Consider the following 25,772-nt stretch of genomic DNA (forward strand, 5'->3'; position numbering starts at 1 on the left):
TCACTTATTTATATTTTCACACTGATAGGGAAATACCACTATTTTGCCTTTGCAATGTTTTGGTTTTCTTTCTGCCGCTTGGCTTTGCTGATGAGAGAACACAGATTAGTTTTTAAATAACTGTAGTTCTTCAGACGGCACAGTGGTATACCACAGATCTGAATTTCAAGAGCCACTACAGTGTTGGGTGAACCATATTCATTAGCTATTAATACTGAGACTATAACAGGCATCAGAATCTGCACAAAAAAAACCTTAAGAAATGCTTTCATGTTGGGTCTCTAGACTAAACCCCTGACTGCAATCTCAGCAAATTCTCTCTGTCTTAGTGGAAATTAGCTTCATAACATATTCCTTATTTTCTTTGGACACCCTTTCTGAACTTTAAGTCATTCTTCTAACTCAAATATGTTTGGTTTTTGTTTGCTTCTTTCTTTCTGATATTCAAATTCCATCTTTCCATGGTGGCCATCAGGGGCTTTTTTCCTTAGTACTGATTTAGACTAACAGCAAATGCTCATCCGATGAATTCAGGGGCCAAATGTGGCTCAACTGGTATAAATAAAGCAGATGTTATTTTCCATCTGTCTCTCATTGTTGTCCACGCAGTGATAATACTGTTGGCTACACCTTTAAAGAAAACAAGGCAAAATAAAAGTAGTAGAAAGATACATTTATAAACCTCAGGAAAATTAGAATGTGACAAATTGCATCTTCACGTTAAAAAGAATTGACTTCCAACCATTAAGTACAATGCAATACCTATTTATCAAGTTAAATTGTTTTCCTGTTGCAAAGCACAAATATAATTACAGAAGCCTTTTACATATGGATGGCACTTGCTTAAGGACTATTTTTAACACTGTATGCATAAATCAAGTTTAATTTAATTTTTTTTTCCCCACGTTTTCAGGAGATAGGCAAACAATGTTGGAAACAACTTCTTGGATGACCAAAATGCAGTCTTTTACTTACCAAGACAACTATGCTTGTGGCATTTTCCATGAACTCAACAATCCCCATCATTACATATCTTGAGCTGTTATTTTTTTTGTCCCTACAAGTTGTATTGAAAAACTACTCTAGATCCTCACCACTTTTATGGCCAGAATCTTTCTAGCTTCCAGCCTAAATTTATTCATGGCCAAATTACACCCATTTGTTCTTGTGCCAACATTGTCTGCTAGGATAAATAGTTCTTTTCCTTGCCTACTGTTTACCACTCTATTGTGTTTTCAGAGAATAATTATTTCCTGTATCAGTTTTTGTTTCTGCTAGACTAAACAAGCAAAAATTTTTGTGCCTTGGTCTTAAAAGGACTTCACTCCAGTAATCTATCCAGTTTTTCACCTGTTTCACCTTCCACAAATGTGATGAAAAAGATCTGTGTGAGATCTCTCAGGTGCCTTAAGCAATGGCATAGATTTTTTACTTTTATCTAATAAGAAATAATTTATCTGGTTCATGTTTGGGTGGCATCTGCTCTTTCATGGTTGTATCCCACTGGCAACTTAGTAAGCCTGCACTCAGCTAATATGCATACATAGATCTATCTCCTGTGTTATTTACAACTGCTATGCTCCTAGTTTGAAGCAGATTTTTTAATTAATCCTTGAGTGCATGTCTCCACTGCCAATACCATGCGTTTCAAGAGTGAGTTTAGCAGTGTGTATTTTTGATGTGCTTTTTCCAAGGGTAACACATGTTTGGGATAAGCTGATGCCAAAGATAATAGAAAAATAAAAAGGAAAAAATGTTGTGAGACTAAAGAGAGGTACTCAGCACACTGACAGCACCAGGCACGATGTATTAAGGAATAAGGAGTTTTCACAAATGCTTCAGTGTAATATGAGAGAACATAAATGTTTGAGTGTGATACACTGCCTACAATATATTAGGACTCTTTGGCCTTGTATACTCACAGCTGCTTAAATGTCACATTTCAAAATAATTAGGATTATTATATCAATTACTTCCAGAGTAAAAAAAAAAAGCTTTGATACTGCCTGGTTGTAAAGGGTCCATTTAAGGACCATACATTCTGGAATGAGGACTATATAACTCTTAAGTTTCAACAGACATGGACACTTTCACATGCATGTTGATGATTTCGGACTGCAAGTTCAAATAGCTTGGAATTTAGGAACTTTGTATCCTTAAAAAAATTATGGACATATCTTCATCTTGATGTGAAAGCCAGCAATCTATAAAATACCTTTAGCTGCACAATTATAGATAGTAGAAGGGTGGTAAATTCCCACACTTAGCAGCTCTGCCCTTTATTAGAAAGATAAACTAGATTCTTGAAGGATACTTTTGAAGGAGAAAGATTATTTTAAGGTGTGATTGGTTTTTTTAAAAAAATTTGCATAAGAGTGCTGGAAGAAAAAAATTATTTAAAAGATTTATCTGCTAGGGTGTGCAACTTTAGAGAATTCTTGAAAAATCTTTTTTTGTCAGTTTTAAATTTGATGGGAATCTGCTTATTGGGAATGGAATCTGTATCTGCTCAGGATTATTTTATTAAGTTATTAAAAGGTAGTTTTACTTAGTATGCCTTCCTTGACTATTTCTACATAATACTTTCTTTGATGTTGAAGTGGTAAAGTGAACACATTAACTTTTTGATGCATTGTAAGTAAGGTTTAATACGTTTTATTTTGTTTGGAGCACCCCTGTGGAGCTGAGAGCTGTGCAATAATCACTGTTGTACAAAGCAGGGGAGTGCCTGCAGTGCTGCATCCAGCCCTGGGGTCCCCAGCACGGGGAAGACATGGACCTGCTGGAGTGAGTCCAGGTGAGGGCCAACATGATGGCCAGAGGGATGGAGCCTGTCCCCAGTGAGGAAAGGCTGAGAGGATTGAGATTGTTCAGCCTGGAGAAGAGAAGGTTCTGCGGTGACCTAACTGTGGCCTTCCAGGACCTGGAGGGAGCCTGAAAAAATGCTGGAGAGGAACTTTTCACAAGGGCATGTAGTGAAAGGACAAATGGAAACAGCTTCAAACTGAAAAAGAATAAGTTTAGATTAAGTATTAGGAAAAACTTCTTGACTGTGAGGGTGGTAAGGCACTGGAACAGGTTGCCTGGAGAAGCTGTGGATGTCCCATCCCTGGAAGTGTTCAAGCCTAGGCTGGAGGAGGCTTTGAACAACCTGACCCAGTGAAAGACCTTTCTCTGCACTTGGCAGGGGGTTTGGAACTAGATGATCTTTAAGGTTCCTTTCAACCAAAACCATTCTAGGATTCTATGATATGCAAATAGTGGCTTCAAAAAGTAAATTAATGAACATTTCTACCATAAGAGTTTATTTTCTTTACCCATAATTCACTGTATTTTTAGAAATATTTGAGACATCAGAAACTTGCAGGCCTTCACTGCAGCAGGGTGCAACCAAGTGATCATATCAACTTCACAAGATTTCTTTCCTTGAATACACCCCTTTCTTTTTTGCTAGTTGTAATTAGTAAAAGTATTTGTCAAACTGGGACAAAGGTTTGTTATTAGTCTTTCCTATTTAAACAATGATACACTTTTTGTGTTGATAAAGGAAAGGGATTTGCAAAGTGCCTGACAAAGTGAAACATCACAGGAAGTAAAACATGTAGTAGTACTGATTTTAATCTCATGGAGATTTTGGGCTAATTAAGAAAGAATTAAACTACACAGGACAGATACCAGACACATTGCTTCATATACTGCTGGAGGGTACACAGGACCAAGGGGTGATGAAAGCATTGCAAGAATATATAAGAAAAATAAAACACAATTTCTGCATCTAAGTACAGTGGGGGGCAAAGAACAGCAGAGAATCACCCTTCAGCAGTTATTTACATGTGAAATACTCACTTAATACAAAATAAGAGTTTCTCCTCTTGTGCAGTACCTTCTGGTGCCATTTTGAAATGAAAATCAATAATCATTTCCCAAGCTGATAAAATTTATGCTTCTCTGAGAAGCTGGCCTCATCAGGAAGTTAATACTGCTTGGCACCTATATGGAGAAGCATCCAGAAAATATTTTCTGTGTAAAACAGAGAATTTTTTTTCCCTTGGTTGTTTTCTCTCTATTACTTGTGTTAGCTTCCTTGCCATTAGATTTCTTGGACCTCTGATTCAGGGTGAATAGATCTGTTGTTTCCTGAAAGAAGATTACTTAGTAAGAGGATGGTAAGGTAACTTTGGTGAAATAGATCTATTTTAAGAGGGTTAAGGTGGATGTAAACCAGAAGGATACGATAATTTTCAATTTCACATTGTAAGAAGTGCCATGTTAATTCAAGATAAAAAGTGGAACAAAAATCCACTGTGGGAATTAGGAGCCGTGCATCAGCATGGATGCTGCTATGCCATGCAGGCACATGGCAGCTGATGGGACAGAGCCCTGTGCCTCACTCCAGCATTGACTCCAGCTTCCCCTTCAGTCTGGGGTGGGAGTGGCTTTAAATTACATAGTCTGCAATGAAGCTCTACAATATAAGGGCTTTGGCACCTTGGTCCTGCTTCAGAGTAGTTTAATGCTGAGAGAAACTCTATAGCTGATGAGGATATTTCTGTCTTTGAAGTGGCACCTTAAAATCAAGTGTGTCAGGGCATATTTTGTGTAGGTGACTAGAGTGCTGTATACAAGTAGTTGTTGACTTGTGCTTTCAGAGAAGGAAGTATGTGTATTGTGCAAAGCCTGCGTGACTGTTGAAATTGGGAGTCACAAATGTGCTCCCAATATCACTGCCCACACATTTCCCACTTCTTCACACACAGAACTGCAATAGGCAGGGCTGGTTTAGGGGGCTCTGTGGGACCTTAGCAGAGCGGGTATTCCTCAGTGGATCTGAAAAGGGAACGAAGCTGTACCAACTGGGAGCCAAATAGCAGCAATGGTGAGATGATGCAACTCATGAAGGTTTATAATACCATAGGTTATTTCCAATTTCTTTAAATAAATTTATTATTTATTTCCTGCTTCTTTAATAATTACAGGTTACCGTAATTATTAAAGAAACAGGATATAAATAATAAATTCCTCCCTTACAAGCACTTTATTGATGAGATGTGCAAAACGGTGGAGTTGAAAAGGGAGATAAGGCTGCTCACACTGTGCATCCACCTGAGCTGGATGTGAGTTACTCCCTTTCAGGTGTGTGGTCTAAGCTTCAGGTGATGGGAGTGGTTCCATGTTTTTTGAAGTTTTACTTTTTCTTCTTTTTTCATCTTCCTCCTGGCATATCACAGGCCTTTCCCATGAGCAGTGTCAGTAGCAAAAATTGAGCAGATGTCTCACAGGGCTGCTCCCATTTTGCTACCACAGTATTACATATCACCAAGCTTTCTTCTTCCATGTTCCCCTCTCTGTCTGAGCTTCAGTTAAACAGTTTGTTAATTTAAAAACCACTATCAACTCCCCCAAAAATCATCAAAAATTACCCTCACTAAGCCCCTGCAAATACACTTCCAAATTTTAAACTGCTCTTTCTTTTTTTTCCCAATCCTGTGACTTTATCCTCAACTTTATTGAGTCTTTGCAGGCTTTGTGTCACTTGCAGGATCCTAGAAGGTGTGTTACTGTAAAGTAAGAAGAGACTCTTGGAGGCTTCCAGTGGGATTATCCAGGTTGAAAGTCCTTTTAACAAACTTAATCTGTTAATGATTATAAAGGAGAAACCATTTTGGCTTTAATGGCAGAAAACCCCCCCAATAAAACTCATACCCTGACAAAATGAAAACAGCAATTTCACTTATTGCTAAAAAGTATAAAATGTTAACAGAAAAGATATTTTTAAAATAACATTTTTGAATGTTATACACATGAACATTGAACATCTATTCCCTTAGATAATCTAGTAAGGAAATAAAACATCCATTTGCATTTTACTTTTGCACATAGGTTTAATAAGATAATATATGTGTCTTTTTGTATGCTGAACCATTGCTTTGTCTCTGTCTCAGCCTGTCCAGGGTGTATGAATATTGACTAATGCACACCCCATGGTGTCTTATTGCTTACTTGAAGCATAACACTGCATGACCTTGTTTTTTCTCTTAATTATATTTTTCCCTTGTAGGAAAGTAAGTTTACTCACTCTGAATCGTGCCAAACCACATAATTTGGAAAAGAATATTGTGGCTCTACTTGGAAAGTACTAATTGGGCTCCAGCCATCACTGGGAAAGCTGTATAGTCTTTTATTATTTTAACTGGCCAAATGCCCTTTGTTACCACATTAACAGTCTCCCTATGGTGCATGTAACTTTGATATTATTTCCACTTTTAAGCTAAATTTGACCAGATGAAAGACACAAACCCTCCAATTTTGAAATAAAAAAATAGCATGTTTTGTTAATCCTTTACTTCAGAAGGAAAGTCTGTGAAAACGATAACCTTTGTCTGCTGGCCAAAGTTTTTGTTCAGTAAACCCCTCCTGCCAGCTGTTCCCACTGGCAAGAGGAAAGATAATATTTTGGTATCTTTAATATCTCCATTTTGAGCTGAAGTTCTGCTTGTGCCATCATTTAAATCATGCATGTTAACATCGGTCTGGCAAACAATGCTGCACTTATAAAAAGACCTCAGTTTGGATGGTATCACCGCAATGTTGCAATAAAGCTGCTCCAGACTACCACATGCAGCTTAAATCATTCACTGCCTATGGACTCCTGCAGGCATTCTGGGCTGTGCTGCTGAAGAACTGCTTTGAAAGGCCTCAAGAAGACACTGAAAGAGATTTAAAGTTGCATTTTAATCTGATGTCACCAGGAGCTAAAGGCGCAAAACACCTCAAAAGTCTGGGCTCCTACTCATGTGCCTTTGCTCCTCATCTCTTGAAGCAAACTGGACTAGAATCAGCTTGGTCACTAAGATCCAGTTCCTAGCAAATGAGGAGGGATGGCCAGACAGAAACACTGGCATTTCAAGGAGACACAAAGGGGTCACCTAAAGCTCTAGGCCTAGACAGATATACTTCCCACATGGAGAATATCTGAATCAACATGTGCATAGGGAATGCTCTCTCTCCAGATCCTTCTTTGACAGCAAGGCTTAATTTCTGCTCGAACATAAAGGTGTTCTCATCATGTTTAAGAATATTTAAGAATGTCTTTCTCAGTTTACAGGTAACCTGAAGCCAGGGTGGTTCCAGGCATATTGGATCCCACACTTTGGCAGAGGATTATTTCTGTACCTTTCAGGACAGCTCAGCACTAAAGACTTAAATGGGGAGGGAAAAAAAAATATGATCCTTCAAAAATTTGCTTGGATCCCTTGAAGGTTTCAAAGACTTCTTGAAGTCCTCAATGAGCACAAGCAAATTGATTGGTATAAAAGTAGGTCTCAAGTCTTTGCCTGTTTAGACATAAAGCCTCTGTCCCTAAAATTAAGGATGCGGGAAGACAAGAGAGTCTCTTAAAACAAGAATTTCATTCATTTGTGCATTACTGTAATTATACTACTGTCTTAAATGCTCTCAGATTAATGGTGCTTGTGACAGTGCAATCTTGCACAATCTGAAACAGAACTGAGCTGTCCCTGAACCCTACTGGGCTACTTTATAGCCTACTACTTGTATTTGACAGCGCAGGGCACATTCCAAAGAAAATGAGGATAGTTCCTGTGTCCTGCTTACCCACTGCTTTTGTAACACCTTGGTGTAAAAGTTAATAGCAAAATAGATAGTGCATTTTGTTAGCAGGGCCCAGCCCAACAACCATGCTAATGATAATGCAATTAAGTACATTTCCCCTGGCATTTCCAATATGTGATTTTTTTTTTTGGGGGGGGGGGTATTGTTTAAAGTTTAAATTTCCTCCAGAAGCATAAAATCATTCAATGCTTTTTCCTCTCCTTCAGGTTAGCTTTCATCACTGCACATACAGCTACAAGTACTTATTTGAAGTTTTCTTGCTTGCTGAACTGCTTTTCAGGGTACATTTCAGGTAAGGTAAATCCATCAATCAAATGCAAAAGCACTAGGGAAAAGTATTTTAATATTTAATTGACAAATACTTTTTGGTAGCACTCTCTCAGATTACTTCCCCGAATTTGGCTTTTTGCAGTTAGCATGCCTCGTGCACCAGCCTGCCCACTCCCCATATGTCTCTGTGTTATTATTAATGTGTACTGCAGTTCCACAAAGGTGTTCTGGGTGGAACTTGGCCCAGAGACCTTGGTCGGAGGGAAACTGTAAACCCTGGCCTCTCTGGAAGGGCAGTGCTCCTATGCTGCTGCCCCAAGCCCTGCAGTGGGTGGCTGAGCACCCCAGGCAGCATTGTCCCTGCAGCACAGCACCAGGGCAGCTGGCAGAGCATGGCCAGGAAACACGCCAGGCTCAGCCCTCCGGGTCGGGTTACTGACACTCACCAGCTGCTCCTTGTGTGGGAGAACTTCAACACCTTCCTCTGGCCTTACAAATACAGGTATTGTAAATAATGCTATTGAGCCAATAAATAAAGGTAGTGCACTGAGAGAAAAATAAGCATCTTCCATTTTTTAACTTCTTTCAGAACAGCTTGAAAAAGGTAGATGGTCACACCATCTTAAATCAAAAGTAATTAGGGAAAAAAGAATCCACAGCCACAGTATATGAAGCAGACCATGAAAGCCATCTGACCTGTCATTTGAATCCTCTATCAAAGACCTATGTTAACAACAACTGTAATGAAATTAGATTTATTATGCATGCATGAACAATAAAACCCTCCAAAAATCTACCATGGTAGCACTTGATGTAGAGAAAGTGGAAGCTTGTAAAAGATGTATCAAAAGTGATAAGCCCAAGAGGAAGATATTTCCCATCAGCTCTAAGTCTCAGAGTAAGCTCTTCAGAAAAAGCTGCTGTGGTTACAGAGGTAGTTTATTACCAAAGATTACATCCCTTTTAAGGTGAAAATAAGACATAAACCATAAAGTGATCATATGCCCAAAAAGACACTGACAGGCATCGAAAACTTGTAATTAGCATATTTTCCTATGGCAAACCAGACACCTGTCAAAGAATGCTGTAGTATATGGCTAAGAGATAAAGGAGCACACAGGAGAGAGGTCATGCCAGTGAGCTGCAGGAATTATTTGCATCCCTGTTTGCTATAAACTCCAGGAAGTTCCCTTTATACAGCATACATTGGAGAGATCACTGAAAATTAGATATCAGGTTGTTTCTAAGAAAGAGAAGATAGAAGAAATAGAAAACTAAACTGTAACAATTTCAAAGGATAACAAAAACTAGGATTGGTGTGCATGGCAAAGAGAAGACAAACCAACTCTAAAATCATGAGTAACAAAGACAGGTCTGATAGGGAATGGAAGTTTTTTGTAGCATGGGAGGCAATGAACAAGGATGCATCTCAAATCATTTTCTGTTTGAAAACAAAGGAAAGCAAAAGTACTTCTTTATACAGCATGGTGGTAACTTTGAACCCCCTTGCCACAAAAAACTATGGCTTACAGAATTTGACATGAGTTAAAGATCTCCTGGACAACTCATCCATTGGTACTTGTTAAACAGAAAGACTCTACCTCTGACTTTGGAAGTCAGATTGCTAAAAGTTCAGAATATAATGCAGATAGCTATCACTACATGATTGTTGTTTTATAATGATCTTTAGTAATCGCCCTCCATTTTTGACCACTTTTCATCACTTTTGGAGCCAGAATACTAGGCTAGATGGATCTTTTTCAGCCTGTGCTGGAAAATAATTAAATATAAAATGTTCTTTCATATTTCTTCTATAAAAGAAATCCTCACATGGTGTGAACTACTCAGGATTCATTCACTTCTGTAGATCTGTAAGAAGTCACAGCTGCTGAGAACCCACCTAGAACACTCCATGTTGGTTGACACAGCAAAATTGGAAATCCAGCCCCACAAAGCACAGTTTTCAGTGAGCCCATTGCACACAAGACTGTCAGTTTCCCAGAAGGGAAAGAGAAAAGAGACACAATGGTACAGAGTCTGCAGTCCCTCTTTTCTGCAGCCCTTTGCTCATAGGGGCTTTTCTAGGATTTACATAATACAGTGATGAAGTGAGGCCAGGAAGCAGTGGGACCTTCAGCTTTCGTTTTTATGGATCGTTTTCATTAGAAGGCTCAGCTGCAACATTCTGTTCCCTTTTTCCCAAGAAAATATCCCTGATGGTACATCTTCTACAATACTTCACAGTGAAATCTCTGAGACTTACATAGCTCACCCCTAGTTGTCCCACCTAAACCTTCTTTCACTCCAATTTCTAGGTCAAATAACTGAGTCAAGTAATTAAAATAATAAATAATAAATAATTCATAGGAAATGCTTTGCTTTGAACAAAAATGCAAAATTTTTGTGTTTTCAACCACTGAAGCAGAACTGCAGTCATTTAGTAAACACCATAACTTGAAGTTAACCAGTAATTTTTCTTTTCAGAATATACATGGAGAGAGAATTTTTCTGTTGTAATGCAATTCTCTAATGACCCATAGTTAACATACTAGGTTGCTTTCTATAACACCTTGAGAAAAATACAAAAGGTATTTCTTTATTTTATGATATATGTAAACATGAAAATGTTTCCTGTTATTTGAAGGAATGACTTCTGTAAGCTGTTATCTATAGTACATCTAAATTAAATAGCCACATTAGAAGGAAGAGAAGCCATTTTGTATCCAGTCATTAAACAGAATCAGCAACAGTTGCTAAAATAATGTATCCCCATTATTCATTACTATTATGGTTCACTTGTAGGAATAGATACCTGATAAGAATTGTACCAGAACTGAAGATGCTAATGAATGATTAAAGGCTAGGGAGCAGATGCAAAGGCCAAGTAGAACAAGAATACCTCATTCTGTTTTTTTCTGAGAACACTTATGTGTTCTCCTTCATTCTCTTCCACCGAGTTTTGCTTTCCAGTCTCTACCATATAATGGGCTGAACTAGGACTGGATTTGGACTCTTTCCAATCTTGTGGAAAACTGTCTTTCTTAAACTGTGGCAAAATAATCAAAACCTTGACAAATTTTATTAACTAAGAATAATAATAATGTAAAAAATGTTAATAGAAATATTTCATTTAGGTGATCTTCAAAGCATTTCAATTGTACTTATGTCTTATGACTAAAAGCCATTTTACAGAAAACCAAAATTTTTAATTCGATGTGTCAAAATTTTGTTTTATAAAAACTAATTTTTCATGGCCTTGAAATCGGATTTGACCTATTTCTGACAAAGTTTTGGCTAAGACAAATACAGGCATTTTTGGATGAAACTCATTTTGTCTAAAAGCTCCAAGCTAGCTTTGCTGTCCGTGATGGTCTGTACAAATATCACAGGAAACTTCTGGTATACGCAAAGGCTTAATCAGCTGGAACATGAATAACATGCAGACACGTATCTAACTGATCCCCAGCTGACTGGGAAATCTGTGTCCCATATGCTGTTTAAAAAGGGAGGTCGTAAAATTTAATTAGACAGGAGAAAGAATTGGAGCTTGGTTTCCTGGGATGTTTATTTGTTTTTTAAATCATCATTCTTTTTTTTTTTTTTTTTTTTTCTTAACTTTATATGCCTATTCAAACCCCTTATATTCACCTAATCCACAGATTGGTCTCCTGCTCACACGGTTTGTACCTCGCACTACCTAAATTCACTGAGAATTTTATTTGCATCCCAAGAATCCAGGTCACAGAGAAACCACCTTGAGAACCCAGGAGATGAGTAAATCCATTATGGACACACATGCTAGCCTGCCTGGGAAATTAGCATGTAGTCATTTATACCACAAATGAATACTTCACCAAATCAGTGTCTTTCAGTCACAGCTGCCAGCAGACTCCTCTTTTATTTTTTTCTCTTAGTGAAAGGGCACAGTTTTAGGTAGGAAATCAAAGCTCCCTGACTCCTCATAGGTAAGTTTGCACAGATCTCTTGTAAATAGCTCACAGACCTCCATGGACTACATGTGGAAAGCAGCACCAGCAACAGTGCTACAAACTTGTTTCCACATAGAAACTCCTCACAGTGCTCAAAGACTGTGAAGTACCTTTACACTGATTTCAAAAAAATCCATCTATTTCAAGTTCAGCTGCTTTATGGTTACAAACAAACACCTGTGTTTTTAAATGACTTGTCCAAGTGACAATGGGAGATCATTGGATTATGATTAGAAAGCTGATTGATTATTTATTCCAATAGCCCTGTGTTTTCTGGTTCCAATTCCGGGGATTTCACCCAACCACTTTGAGAAAATTTTCCTCCTGCTCAATGAAGAATTGCGCTGGTGGTGCAAAATAGAGATGTTGCTACATTTTATGGGCATAATGAAGTGCTCACGGCACCAGCAGATACTTCAGCTTTGCGCTTAAGCCTTATTAAGGCTGGTTTACCTTTTAGGGCGGTAGGAAAGCAAGCAAAGAGGCTGATGTGCTCTGCCAGAGCAGCTTTATCAAGCCCTGCAGTGGCAGTCCAGGGGATTACCAGCTGCAGCTGCCTGCCTTGGGCAGGGCAGGGTGCCAGCCCTCAGCTGCTCCCCTTGCTCTCCTGACTGCAGAACGTGCACAAACACAGTTGGGTCTCCTCATGACATCTGCACTTTAAAAGCAAGAGGAAAATGCAGGGCCTGGAAAAGACCATCTCCCTGATGGCAGGCCACAAACAGCTGTCCTCTAGCTAATCTAACCACAGTCATCCCTGCACTGAACCAGGTGTGAGAGTCGATTCATGCTAAAAATAATCAGATCTTTTTTGGGAGTGTGGCAGGGCAGGATCCAGGTTCTTGGCTCCATAAACAATTTTACAAGAGCTAAAGGAGTGCATAGGCTGGGAATGAGCAGCTGGGGGCTGTTAAGATGTCATTGTCAGTGAATGGCACTGCTTCCCTAAATTTTCACTATAACAGAGCTTGAGTGTTCAGATAATCAGCCACGACATCTGAGATATGCGAGCAGATGGGCCAATACCTGCTTGGAGTGCTCTAGTCTGAGTCACTGAAAGGGACATCTGCCTCTGCTCTCAGGCTGGGTGCCTCAGCAACCCCACTGCAGCTGGGCAGCATCTTCTGTGTGTTTATGAGCGGGTATTTCTCAGAAGCCTCTGCTCTTAGTGCTATTTTGAATGAATTTTCACAAGGCAGCCAAAACCCTTCCTGCTGTTAAAATGTACTGAATATTGAGCTCTTGTTGCAACACAGGAAGGTACCACAGCTCCCCAGAGAAACAGCTGCAATAATGTTTTTAAGATGCCAAACCCAGCAACCTTTTCCCTTAGCCTTGTTCAACAAAATAGTATCTGAAATTTTATTTACTCTGAGGCACACAAGTTTCCGAGCCTTCAGCCTTCAGAATGAAAATTTAGCACAACTAGTGATATCTGAAATTTCTGAAGACAAATACTGGACACCTGTGGCTACATCATCCTTAAATCTAAAAACTTGCCCTGTCTCATTCCTTGTATCAAGTTCCAGGCCTCCCATGTTTCTGTCAGTAACACTCGGGCCAGCATACAACACCAGAAGCATATAGAAATGACTAATATGAAAGGGCTGAATAAAAGGCACTAAAAAACTAAACCAGAAATAAATAATTGCTTAAGAATTATTGTTTTATTTGCTTGTCATTAGACATCTGTTCATAGGCACTGCAAACGTTCCACTTTGTGCCTGGGCTTAATAGTGTCAACTTTGCAGGGATGCCTTCTTCTTCCTCATTGTTTTCACTTGGTTTCTAGGGCAAACAAAACCGGTTTTTTTTCCTTAGCCCTTTAATAAATTAAAGCTGTTATAGAGTTAGAAGTAAATAACTGCACAGTATGGAAATTTCTATCCAGCAAGGTTCAGAACACAACAAAGGTCACTATATGCACTGCATCAAACTTTCTTGCTCCTTTTGTGCCCCCTACCCCCCCTTCCCCCCAGTAATCCCCAGAACTCTGTCGTGACTGAGTAGAATTTGAGGTCAAGTTTTGTCCTGAAAAAATGTGGAGCTAGCCCTCCTCTTCCTCCCCTCTTCCTGTCATCTGCTGACATTTCCAGATGACAGTGCACTGAATCTGAACTGTTTCTTTTGCTGGGAATGCCATCTGTGAGGTGGCAGCTGGGGTGGGAGGGAAGACACACAGCAAATGAACAGTGATAAATATAGACAGTAGACTAAATTAGGGGAAGTTCCACTTCTTTCCAGTGTTACAGATCTTTGCACGCTTCCATTAAGTGGATACAGCTTCTCTTTAACTGGTGTTTGAACAGCTGGATGGCTTAGCAAGAGAGCAAAATTGGAACACTGGAACAGAGAAAGAAGCCAGTTTGGGCAAAATGCTAAGACTACTGAAATTTCCTAAGTCATTCGTAGTTCCACTCTATTTCTATCATATTACACTATCCTGGAACTAGCAAGGGGAGAGAAAAAGAAGATGAGTGTGAGTATTGTCAAAAAGAGTCTGTCATAAATCATCCAAAATGAAAAATAAGTGAAGATCTGAAGGGAATATTTCTTGTAGAGCAGAGAAAAAACCAATGTCCAGATCATTGACAACTGAATATGAATTCTACCAAAAAAAAAAATGCTGGCATTAAATTTTAATTTCTCATTTTAATACTCAAAAAACCACTTACATTTGAATCATCTTTCCCTCTGCATTACAGAAAGAGTAATTCAATAATTTTTAAAACCTCATCTTAAGACATTGAATTCTGTAAATAAGATGATGTCAGAGGAAATTCTACAGATTGAAATTTTGCTCATATTTCTTCACTAGAAGATTGCTAACAGCATCTTGTCTACACAGGAATACAGAAGGCTAAGGTGGGAAGGGACCTGGAGATCTTCAGGTCCAACTCCTCTCAAAGCAGGGTCCAAAAGGTTGCTCAGGGGCATATCCAGCTGCATTTTGAACTTCTCTCTGATTCTCTCACTCCTCTCTGATTCAATGTTTGATTACGCTCACAGGACAAAATTTTCTTTTTCTTCTTCTGTTTAATGGAATTCTCTTTGTTTCAATTTGTGCCCACAGCCTCCTACCCTTCCCTGGATACCAGTGAGAAGGGAATAGTTCTGTCTTCTTTGCACCATCCTGTTTTTATAAACATGGGTAAGATCTCACCTAAGCCATCTCTTCTCAAGGATAACATATTAATAAATACTAGGAAAACATCAATAAAATATGGAAATATATATGTTTACTTTGGAATCACTTCAGGAATATCTGCCCTGATTTATCCATGGTTTTCACACTGAATACAGCTTCCAAAAAATCTTCTAGGTAAGTGCCATTGTTATTTAGGAGTTTTCACGAACTAGAGAAGGAGACTTTATTTAAGCAATGTTGTATTCTTTCAAACTATACCTAGGCAAGTAATTTGTTAAGACATTATTCTCTTCCTTTCAGTGTTTAATTAGAATAGACACACATTTCAACTTCGTTTTATCTCATTCCTGGAGTTTTTCTAAAGTTAATTAATTTTAAGAGCAGACAATCACAAGATGTGAGCTCAATCCTTGAGCAACCCTACAGCTGCACTACACCTGAAGGAACTAAACCACACAGAAGAAGCCTTTTAGTGAATTTTATTTTATGGAATTTGGATTCATATCCCAAATTCACTTGATTTACCTTAACTTTCTTGGCTGACTTTATTTAGCATTGCCTGGAAGTACAGGTTCCATGTTCAGTGCTGCAGTTCTCCATACACAAGACTTGAAGAGAAGGAAAGAAAAAGCTTTGTTGACGTTGGCTCACTTCAGCAAAATCTCTGTAATCAAAAGTGTAAAACTACATACACATGTCAATTGTAATAAGCTTGTCACTCTATCCTCTCTTCAGATTTCCTAAAATGCAGCCTCTGTGGCAGTAATATTTACCTGTAGTGCAAGATGAGACTTTTTCTGTTATGATAATGCACATACATCTTATATCCTCATTTAGGCATCAAATCTTTTAAAGCTGATACCCCATGCTGATAAATAGGTTTCTCATCAGACAGCATGAAGTTCATATCACCAGCAGTACATATCTTATCTGGGTGTGGCAAACCACACCGTAGCTACCTGTACAGGCTGCAATTCCATATTTCCCCTTCAGGTGACACGCCAACTCCCTCTTCCTGCTGGTAGAGCTGACCCCCCTTTATCCTTGCACTACTTTTGACACTCACCACTGAGAGACATTTCTGCATGGTTGCCCACCAAAAAAACCACAAGGTCTCTCTCTGCTGGGTCAGATTCCTGATGCCTTAGAACACTGAAACACTTCAGTGGCCAGGGTCAGTCAGCACCCAGCCAAACCACAGTGTCAAGAGCTGACTGTCTTTGCACTCTGAATGACACTTCTGGAACTTTCCAAGGGTATTGGGAAAGTGAGCAGGAAGTGTTCCGGTTTAAAAATGTGTCCCCAGTGCTCAGAGAGCCAGTTGAAACAAGGGAACAATGAGCTACCAAATGAGCTAATTGCAAGCATCAGTCAATTTATAAACTTTGGTAGAGTGTCAGAGCAAAGGATCTGTTTATTTGAAATACAGGCCACTGATAGATTTTTATGTTAAGTTTTGGAGGCTCATTTTTGAAAACAAATCATACTTCCAGACTTTTCTAAACATTTACTATTATGCATAGCTGTCTTCTACAGTGTCCATGATGGACTGGTAAACTAATGTGCATCACATAAAAATGAATAAAAACCCACACCTCCAGTTTTCATGGGAGATATATTACAACCATTCAGATAATTCCTGTGGGCTCACTTTCTGGCCTTGGTGGAGCAGTTTTCTTTGTCCTTTGCAGTTTTCTTTATAATCTTTCAATTTGATTAAGAACTTACCATTTTTCTCGAGGAGGAACCTGGAACCACAGGTCATCTGCAATAAATTCCAAAAAGGTTTTTCACCACTTCCAGTGAGTGGCTCACAGAACAGTAAATAAAGCACAAGCAGATAGTTACAATATCTTAAGAATATTCAATTCCATTGTTTTGGATAAAATTCTACAGAAATTTTTATGATGTCAAGTAAGCATCTGAATTTTATTTAAATAAAATTAAACTTACAAAACCCACTGTGTCCTTAGTCTATTAATTTTTCAGGTATCTTGAGATTTAAAACCTCTCCCCACCAAAAAAATCAAATACACTCATAAAAATATAAAGTTTATTGACCCATTTAACCATTTGAGTAAATTGGTTCTTATTCTTGAATGGTTCATGCAGTTCATATACTCCCAAAAATGGAAATGGAGTCAACATAATGCATGAGGATCAGATTTTGATCATCCAAGGCCATTTATGCCACATCAGAGACCTCCAGCATACACTTACACAAACTCCACAGTTTCTGCAAGAAAGCAGGAGTACTGTGTGTATCCTAGTTTTCCTGAACTCTTTTCTGACACAAAAGCTTTGGTGGTCAGCAAACACTTTCCTGTATCTTGGTGTTTGTGGATCTATTTATTTATTTTAAGTGGCAGGTATTATACACCTGTTTTGTTCTTAAAGAAATATTTACCAATTCAGAAATGGAGTGATGATTGAGCTGGATAACTAGGTTAATAATGAGTGGATTTGGTAAGAAAGCAACTTACTGAAATGGTCACAGAGACTTTCATTGATGTCCCAATGGTCTTTGTGCCTCCTCTCCTGTAAGAACCTCTCATGGATGATCCCATTTCTACCTCAACCATCCAAAGTTACTTACTTCTAACTAAAATTCTCTATGTGCTGGATAACTGGGAGAATGACAATTTTTAAAAGAGGCAAATTGCATTTTTACTTGTGAAGAATGGGCCTACTTTTGAACATCCTATAGGAGCAGTATAACACTGCTTCTTACACAGCATCCATCCCCACCAGAATTTTCTGTGGAAGAAAATAAAGCAGCATTAATTTTATGTTGTAGGCAGAGATCTTTAAAAACCCACCAAACCAAACAAAAAAAGCCTCACCAAAACAAAAGCCCTCAAACAGCAGCCATTCTTGTTCTGGGAAAGATCTTTGTGACAATATCATTTCCCTGGAAGAAAAACTTCTCAAGATTTCAACAAGTATTTTGGCTTCCTGAGAAAGAAGGAGGAAAGCCCTCATACTCCAGAGCAATATTCCTTGCAGGCACAATAGGGAGTAAGGAGTAGGATGACACTCTGCTTCTCTTCTGATAGTGGTGCTTGAGAAATATTCATGTTTCCTGGGATGGGTTCCATAGGTACATGGTAGCACAGCAGCCACTGCAGGAAGAAAACAATCCAGTGAAACCAAACACCTCAGCCAGACTCTTCCTGACCTTCCTGGCTCTGACCTCTGTGTGAACAGTGCAGCCCTCACATAATTACATGTAAAGCAGTTTTTTGTTTTAAAGGAATCCATTAGAGATGGATTTGAACTTTTGTTCAGCCTCCTGCCACCAATGTGCACTGTGATTGCCAGACACAGAAAACATAGCCCACTTGTCTCCATTTTCCTCCTTCATGAGCCAGAAAGTTCACATGATGTGCTAGTAGTAGTTCGGAAGTGGTCAAATTAGTGAATGAATAAGCTTTTAAGGTAATGAATAAGCTGTCATTCAAAGACTGATTTTTAAAATATCCTTTTCCATTGCTTAATAAGCCTTGATAAACAGGTGTACCAGAAACTAGTTTATGCTAGAAATTACATCCACGCTGAAATTACCTCTTTGTCGGGGGGGGGGGGGGGCGGAGTTTACAGAGAAAAAGATAAACAGGGTGAAAGAGAAAGGATGGGAGTATGAACAACAGTGGAAAAAACCTAACAGTGAAATAAAAGTGCTGTAGTTCAAATTATGTTCTCTGTTGTTCTCTTGGGAGAACATTCAATGAACCTGGGCAGAAATGCATTTTTTGCCAGCTAAACTTCTTCTGAGGCTTCCCCTCCAGCACGTGGAGAGGAACTCAGTCCTCTGAGAGGCAGTGAGAGCAGAAGTTCGGGTAGGTGCACTAAACACTGCCTGGAGAAATCTTCTCCTTCACACACTGCTGAAAATTAGGACACTGTCTGGCTAAGTGAAGTACTTCACATTGGGTGTTCCACATTAAAAAGACTCGTTAGCATTTTAAAAGGGAAGATAGCAGTGTTACCTGAGTATAATTATTACAGAATCCTGGAAATTCAAATTCTTGTTTTTTACACATATTCATTCATGCAAATGTGGAACCTGACCCAGAAATTTTATTCAGGTGAGTAATCTGCCTTTGACTTCAATGGGATTCTACTATATATGAACAAAACAATCAAGCCACGTTTTGCATTTGCAGTCACCTCCATTTATCTTCAAGGGGGACTGCTGAGTTGTAAAAATGCCCAAATCATGCCAATCTGTCCAGACGAGATATCAAATCTCCTTTTTAATATTCAGCTTCAGCAATATGGAAAGCAACACTGCCAAATACTCCATAACCATTTTACTGGGATTACTCACATTTTGATAAGAAAATTCTAATTTCACATGTGTGTTGTCACCTGCCCTGTGCTAGATACATCATCTCTGCTGTGCAATTAATTACACAAACACTGAAAAATGAGTTTATGACCTGGAATGGAGTTTTGATAAACTCTTCTGAAGACATACCTGAAACACAGCCCAGTAGAATCCTGAACAGATAGAGATGATTTATGCAGATACAATAGCACACACAGCCTCCAAACAAACTGAAGACGTGCCAGGAGCAGCAGTAGTTCAATATCTGGTTTGAAATGAAGAATGTAAAAGAGACCATAACTGAGGAATGAAACACTGAATCCTGCAGCAGGGGGAAGGTAAAGAGAATGCTAATAATTTGAGTGATTTACAGCATCCATGTACTTTCTGATGGGCAAAAGAGTGAGGAAGGGACACAGAACCAGAACGGTGAGGACAACAGACATGGAAAGCTTCACATCAACAGTGCTTGGAGCTGTGGCTCCAAGTAGCAGCAAATTAGAAGCAGCAACCAGCTCCCATGACAAGGGGTGTCCCCACATGTCCCCTGTTGTCACCCCCTCCCTACCACCAGCCGTGGTCCTTGTCTGGCCCCTGGGTGAACTGGTGCAGAGGGACAGGACAAGCCAACCTTCCCCAGAGAGGCAGTTCTCAGTACAGTGCTGTCTTAGTCATGAGAGCCATTAAACAGCAGCAAGCACAAGCCATTGCTAAGAGCTCTCTGAGTGCCTTTTCACATGTGGGCTAGAAAAGTGAGAGACTGTGATATTGCTGTAGCAACCAAGAGACCCGAAATTATCAGTATGGTGAGCACCATTCTGAAAACACATTATCTTGTTCCTTGGAGCAACTGCATTCGGTGCCTCATACCAAAAAAGAAATAAACTAAACAAACGAAAACAGTAGGTTAGGACCTGGAAAACAAAACCAGATAAACATAAATAAATCATGGACATCTTGCAATATAGTAAAATACTTAGCCATTGTCATCTGTTGCTTATTACAGTTTCATTTACATTGGAATTTTCTTTGTTTTCCTGCAACAGTTGTGTTACTGTATAACTTTAAAACTAGACAGTAATGTGAGTAGAAGAGTCCATCTTTGCATTATTCTGGCCAATATTATATTATATTGTGTAAGAAATGAGAGCTAACAGTTCTCGATTGCAATTATGGAGATAATTACAATTTCATTGGTGCTGCTTATAGTAAGAATACAAAATTTACCTTTGATGAACAGTTCATTGCGTAAGATGAACCCAAGCTATTTTTCTTTTAAATTGTACCTCGGCTTGTTTTATTTCTTAACTCTGACTGTTTAATAAAGGCATAAAGAGTTTTACAGGTAGAGTATACAGAAATGGGCTGAGTGGTTCAACACCAAATTCCTGTACAGTGATTTGAGAAAAAACATTAATTTTGAAGCAGCTCTGGAGGCTGAGTATAGAGATTATTAAACGTAAGTTTTATATATGCAGAAAAATTGCTTTTGCATGAATTTACTTTTAAAATGTTAATATATGCATAAGAAAATTGTGTTTCTTAATCTCTGAAGAAACACTTATCACTAGGAACCGTTTAATTCTTTTCCTGTGCTTGATTTATTAGCTTATGAAATTATGGTAATAGTTTGCATGTTAATGGTTTTGGGGCTCAAATGACCTGATTTTAATAATGAAGTAATTTATGCAGTAAATGTAATCAGCATCTATGAATCTCACTTAAAAGAACATGCCAGTGATTACCTATGCTAAAAACAAATGACTGTCAGCATGGTATACGCTGTATGTTGTGATAGGTAACTGGGATGTGTTCAGCTCTGCACACCCTTTAGGCTGGCTGAGTCCTACTCTGACAAACAGCACTAAAGCTGGCAACTGCAGCTCTAACAACTGTTTGCAGACCTTCCACTGCAGACTGGCTTTGGCTTTTGGTCATCTTCTAAGGAAAAGGACAAGGATAGGAGATGGGCATCACCAGAACTGAAGCTGGAAACAGTAGGAATTCCTCCATGAATAGAAGAATCCTGTGGCACAGAGACCTCACACATCTGGACAAAGTGGGTTGCAAGAAGAGAGGAAAGTGTTTGTTTAGGGAAGAAGTTGTAAGTTTTATGAATTACAAGAAAAATGAGAGTTTTATTAAGGAGTTGACCTGCATGGCATATAAAAGATGCAACCCTCTAAAACATTTGGTAAACCTATGTCAAATGGATCTATCACAAGGATTCTTTCTAAAACATCTGTATTTACAGACCTGCTCACTGTCAGGATGTATATGAACCATGCCTCTGTTCCCTTGTGTCGTTTACAGTGCTATTCTCCAACATGAGAAGAAATACTAGACTGGGCTTTGAAAAGCAAACAGCAATGCTTTCTTTGCAGTAAGGCAAGCTTGTATTTTGATAACCTGCTGAACACTGAGATTCATTTTGGTATAAAAGACTCAAAAATCTATTACTAGCTGCCAAATATGATCTAACTGTTCAAACACACAGACAGAAGCTGAGGGAGGTCAGATTGGACATTAGCCAAAATGTATAAAGTCAATGGAAGAAACCCCATTGATTCAGCAGAGTTGGATCATTTGTTCACCAAAGCAATCCCTAAGGGCCTCGCCACTTCCAAGGACCAAAACTGTACAACTACATTTTGCGATTAATAAATACTTTGCGTGCAGCACCTCGACCGTGATACAAAACTGTCTTCAAACACCATTTCCAGAGCTCCTTGTTTTTCAAAGCGAAAAGGTGCTCTGTTCTGGACTATGGCTAATGCTCTCTATTCCAGAATTCAGACTGTTAGCTTTATGAAATTTATGTCATATCCTAAAGGGAAAACAAGCAGAAGGAGAAGATACTTTAGAATTTTTAAAGTTTTATTATCTCGGTCACAGGGGTAAGAGAAGCCCTTCAAACCCTGCCCCTTCCCACAGACCGCGTATTCAGGTGCTGAGTAGGACCCCCCAGAACCCCACTAAGGGAGCCGCGGGACCGAAGGCATCCGAGGATGGCGGAGCTCCCCCTCCACATCAGCCCTGGGCAGCAACTGGGCACGGCCAAACGAAACCTTGGTAACAGCAGAGTCCCTGCAGGGGAAGAGACAGGGCTGATTCCCCACCAAGCGGCAGAGTGCCCAGCTCCCGAGGAGCCCGGCCCGGCTGAACTGCGCCGCTGTAACCGGAGCGGGCCCGACCAAAGCAGTGTTTGCTGTGGGCGCGGACGCCATGCACGCTGTTGCCATGGCGCCGGGACAGCTCCGTGAGCTGTCGCCTGTCACCCGAGCCGCTGCTCCCATGCCTGCCCCCGCTGTCCGGCCAGGCAGCTTGTGAGAGCTCCGGGAAAGGCTCATCCATGAGCCCTGCCTGCTCCCAGCTGCCTGCCCCGTCCCCCTCGTGGGCCCAGTCATCCTCGTCTCGCCAAACAGGATTTCTGGAGGCGAAATCTCCCCTCCTCTGTTTATTTCCCTGCGTTGTGCCTGGAGGACATTCCCCTGACAAGAGGGACCTGCTGTCGGCGGCAGCGGCAGGGTCAGGAAGGCGGAAAATAAAAGGAGAAATTTCAAAGTTCAGACAGTTTTCTTGGCAGACTGTGACAGCTCAAAGCGGTAAGGATCTGTCTGATGTTTACTTGGAAATCCAACAAGGATAGCTCGCCGCTGACGAGCTAGGCTCACAAACACAAGCTCAAGCCGCAGAGCCCCAGCACCGGTCCGTGCTTCCCATGGGACAGACACACGGACAGCCAGCACCTACCTTTCAAAAACAAACGGGAAAATCCCGGCTCGCTCTATCTCCCCGGCCTGTGGGAATGCCAGCCTCCCTGGCTGGGTCAGACGGGGGGGCCCCGTGGTTTCCCCGGCTGGGAGAGGAAAGGGAATGCTGCCCTAAGTGCCCTTTGCTCCCAGACAAAGGCTGGGCTCTGGGAAGGCGGCGGCATCCCCTGCCTGCCATTCTGGCTGAGAGCCTCCCACAGATGCAGGGGAATGGAGGCTCACATTTGTTGGGGCAAGAGTGTGAAATCCGCAGGGAAGAGCCGGGGCAGCTGCAGTGCATCCTCCTCTGCTGTGCCTTGTGGGAAGGAGGCACATGGAACCACGGCTGCTTAGCTGCAGCATGGAAAGCTGGGAGGTTTCATACTGGCGTTTAAGCTCCTAGCACTGAAACACAGTATTTACAGACGGAATAATTTGCTCTGGGTATAACACTGCACCCCCAGAAATTAGCTTGGTCGAAACCAGTTTTGTATTTACTTACCTACGTTAAAGCAGAAACATATGACAACACACGCGAAATGTTAGGTGATTTGAAGCTATCAATTTGTTCATTAGCTGGCTTAAATAACAGCACACTGTTAGCAGAACCATCTTTTTTTTCATGCTAGTCTTGTTTCTTATATCATGTCTTGATTTAATATCAGTCTTTAAATACTTCTGGGCAAGAACTTGTTTCTCTTTACACTCGTTCTACCCTTAATAAATAAGCCTATGTTCCAACAGTGCCTGCAGTTTCTAAAATGTAATCAGCAATAATATTTATTACTTTTTTGTGTGCCCATCCAGAAAAAGGAAATTGTTGCCAGAATAAAGCTCAGAACAATAACAGGATGCAAATGTGCACCCTATTCTTCCAGCTTGCATGCTTCACTCAAGAATCATGTCAGTTCATGGGGAAGTCAGTGGTAAACCTGACCAAATGAGGACTTCTGATTAGTGTCCCAGGAATCTTTTTGTTGGATTTGTCACAACTGATGCCCTTTTTCTTATCTCTCTTCACATGCTAGAAATCCTCTAGGCTACAATGGGAAATCTACAGCTTTGGTCAAAAAAAGTTGCCTATTTAAAAAATAGGTGTGAAGAACAACATCTTGCAAGCTGAGAGGAGAATAAAAACACGAGATTCAATGTATTCATGATTTTAAGAAACAAAAAGGAGAGAAAAAACCTATCTTCTAGTAACTGAATACCCTGATAATGCCTAGAAATGGTTAACCATAGAAATACGAGGTTTTGCATATCTCTGCCTCTTTCACTCTCCACTCCCCACTCCCCACTCCCCACTCCCACTCCTGAATCTAACATCTCCTGCCCCCTTCGGTGCTGTTTCACGGCTCTGTGACTCCTCTCCTCCGCCTGTGACCTGCCTCTCAGAGCAGCTTTCTCGCTCCCCCCTCCCCAGCAGAGCAGCCCCAGGCCAGGGTGACCTCTCCCTTGGGATCTTTTGTCTCATGGTCTCAGACAGCGCGGAGTGACAGGGAGCAGGAGTGACAGCGAGCAGGATCCCCACCCCAGCGCCTCCCTAATCAAGCAGCGCTCACACAGCTCACACGCCTGCCTGCAGGCTTCTCTCTTTAATGTGACATTGATCATCATGACACAAAATGGTCACAGATATCACTTCCTAAAATTCAGGAATGTGACAGCTAGAGACAGAATCGCTAGTCTATGGCCTGAAGACTATACGGATTATTCAGGTCAGGATAAATCAGGATGGATATTTGCCCTACTTCCATATTCTAGCTATTAATAACCAAAAGCACGCCAGATTGTGGCTTGTTCTGTGCGACTGCACAAGGGAGCAACACTCCCTCCCCCACGCCTCCACATACACATGCACAGACGAACATTTTTGGCTAACATTCGAAAGCCATTCGCAAACCCAGCCCCTGAGCTCAGAGTAAAGCCCCAAGCACATGGAGGCCCTCCTTCACCAGGCAAGAAGGGAAAGCCAAAGCAGGCTGAAAAAAGATACGAGAGACCTCTCCTGGTCTACTGCCCCAGAAACCCTGAAGAATGCAGGCTGCTGCTCTCCCCCGTTTTCTTCAAGGCACAGCACAATTCAGTCAGTCAGGGCTCATCCCTTTTTCCAAGTACACTGCTGCAGAATGAATATCCTCCTGGGAGGGTACAGAAGCTACCTAGGGAAGCACAGCCATAGGGCTCCTGGCAAGATTTCTCTCCATCACACCTATGCAGGATTTCACTAGAAAGAAGCAACACTTCCCTCCCAATACTGAAAAAGAGGGAACATACAGGTATACATACAAAATTAAATTAAGTTGCACCTTCCCCAGCTTTAAAATAGCAAGTGAATTATCCTCCACATTGAGTCAGCAGCCACCTTTTAGGAAGATACAAGGCAGAAATTGCACAGTGTCTCTTTGCAGAATACTAGCTTTTGTGAGCCACTTTTAAAATTTTGGAAGATCAGGCCTCAGAAGCCTGAAGCTCTGCTACTTTTAAAATAGCATTTCAAAAGCCAGCTTTTGCTTTTGATTGCAAAGGGGAAAATAGAGATATTTTTCAGACCACTGACATGGAAGAAAAACTGCCCTGACAGCTGAGACAACTTCCCTGAATAGGATCCCTCTGCTCTTGGGACTTGGAAAGCTATTCTCTGCCATCCC

At 40.4% G+C, this 25,772-nt stretch overlaps 1 long non-coding RNA gene across 8 annotated transcripts in view; it reads left to right on the top strand.

The window, feature by feature from the left end:
* LOC148225268 (uncharacterized) overlaps positions 1 to 23,862 on the top strand; it is a 42,260-nt gene extending 18,398 nt beyond the window's left edge. For 3 of the 8 annotated variants that reach the window (XR_015805056.1, XR_015805057.1, XR_015805055.1), the window contains one exon: positions 914 to 23,862. This is a non-coding gene — a long non-coding RNA (uncharacterized LOC148225268). The remainder of the gene's footprint in view (positions 1 to 913) is intronic. The other 5 variants (XR_015805060.1, XR_015805059.1, XR_015805061.1 and 2 more) reach the window with 5 other exon arrangements.
* The last annotated feature ends 1,910 nt before the right edge of the window (positions 23,863 to 25,772 follow it).

This window comes from Sturnus vulgaris, chromosome 1 (assembly GCF_052056855.1).
Source record: "Sturnus vulgaris isolate bStuVul1 chromosome 1, bStuVul1.hap1, whole genome shotgun sequence".
Classification (NCBI taxonomy): Eukaryota; Metazoa; Chordata; class Aves; order Passeriformes; family Sturnidae; genus Sturnus; species Sturnus vulgaris.